We start from the raw sequence: 1,369 nt of genomic DNA, 5'->3' as shown, positions 1-1,369 counted from the left end.
CCCCCTTTCGCCTTCAGAACTGCCTTAATTCTACGTGGCATTGATTCAACAAGGTGCTGAAAGCATTCTTTAGAAATGTTGGCCCATATTGATAGGATAGCATCTTGCAGTTGATGGAGATTTGTGGGATGCACATCCAGGGCACGAAGCTCCCGTTCCACCACATCCCAAAGATGCTCTATTGGGTTGAGATCTGGTGACTGTGGGGGCCATTTTAGTACAGTGAACTCATTGTCATGTTCAAGAAACCAATTTGAAATGATTGGAGCTTTGTGACACGGTGCATTATCCTGCTGGAAGTAGCCATCAGAGGATGGGTACATGGTGGCCATAAAGGGATGGACATGGTCAGAAACAATGCTCAGGTAGGCCGTGGCATTTAAACGATGCCCAATTGGCACTAAGGGGCCTAAAGTGTGCCAAGAAAACATCCCCCACACCATTGCACCACCACCAGCAGCCTGCACAGTGGTAACAAGGCATGATGGATCCATGATCTCAATCTGTTCACACCAAATTCTGACTCTACCATCTGAATGTCTCAACAGAAATCGAGACTCATCAGACCAGGCAACATTCTTCAACTGTCCAATTTTGGTGAGCTCTTGCAAATTGTAGCCTCTTTTTCCTATTTGTAGTGGAGATGAGTGGTACCCGGTGGGGTCTTCTGCTGTTGTAGCCCATCTGCCTCAAGGTTGTGCGTGTTGCGGCTTCACAAATGCTTTGCTGCATACCTCGGTTGTAACGAGTGCTTATTTCAGTCAAAGTTGCTCTTCTATCAGCTTGAATCAGTCGGCCCATTCTCCTCTGACCTCTAGCATCAACGAGGCATTTTCGCCCAAAGGACTGCCACATACTGGATGTATTTCCCTTTTCACACCATTCTTTGTAAACCCTAGAAATGGTTGTGCGTGAAAATCCCAGTAACTGAGCAGATGTCTGGCACCAACAACCGTGCCACGCTCAAAATTGCTTAAATCACCTTTCTTTCCCATTCTGACATTCAGTTTGGAGTTCAGGAGATTGTCTTGACCAGGACCACACCCCTAAATGCACTGAAGCAACTGCCATGTGATTAGTTGATTAGATAATTGCATTAATGAGAAATTGAACAGGTGTTCCTAATAATCCTTTAGGTGAGTGTATATATACATGTACACACTGGGCAGAGTTTGACATTTTGGACAGACGTGGAGATAATTCATTAAAACACTCTCACACTAACTGATCTAGACTTTAGACACAAAACTTGGTCAGTCTCATTTCTGGAATCACACAACAAAGTTTCACAAAGTCACATTAGTTTTAGTTAGGTTTGGTTTCTCACCGAGCCAGTGCTCTCCAGCAGCGCTACCAAAGCCCAGCTTGT

At 45.0% G+C, this 1,369-nt stretch overlaps 1 protein-coding gene across 1 annotated transcript in view; it reads right to left on the bottom strand.

Annotated features, from left to right (window-relative positions):
- The window catches only part of si:ch211-57n23.4 (immunoglobulin superfamily DCC subclass member 3), a 56,779-nt gene that overhangs the window by 43,484 nt on the left and 11,926 nt on the right, over positions 1 to 1,369 (bottom strand). The window lies entirely within an intron of this gene.

The sequence above is a fragment of the Micropterus dolomieu genome, linkage group LG09, assembly GCF_021292245.1.
Source record: "Micropterus dolomieu isolate WLL.071019.BEF.003 ecotype Adirondacks linkage group LG09, ASM2129224v1, whole genome shotgun sequence".
Classification (NCBI taxonomy): domain Eukaryota; kingdom Metazoa; phylum Chordata; class Actinopteri; order Centrarchiformes; family Centrarchidae; genus Micropterus; species Micropterus dolomieu.
This window is presented reverse-complemented; position numbering and strand designations above follow the sequence as displayed.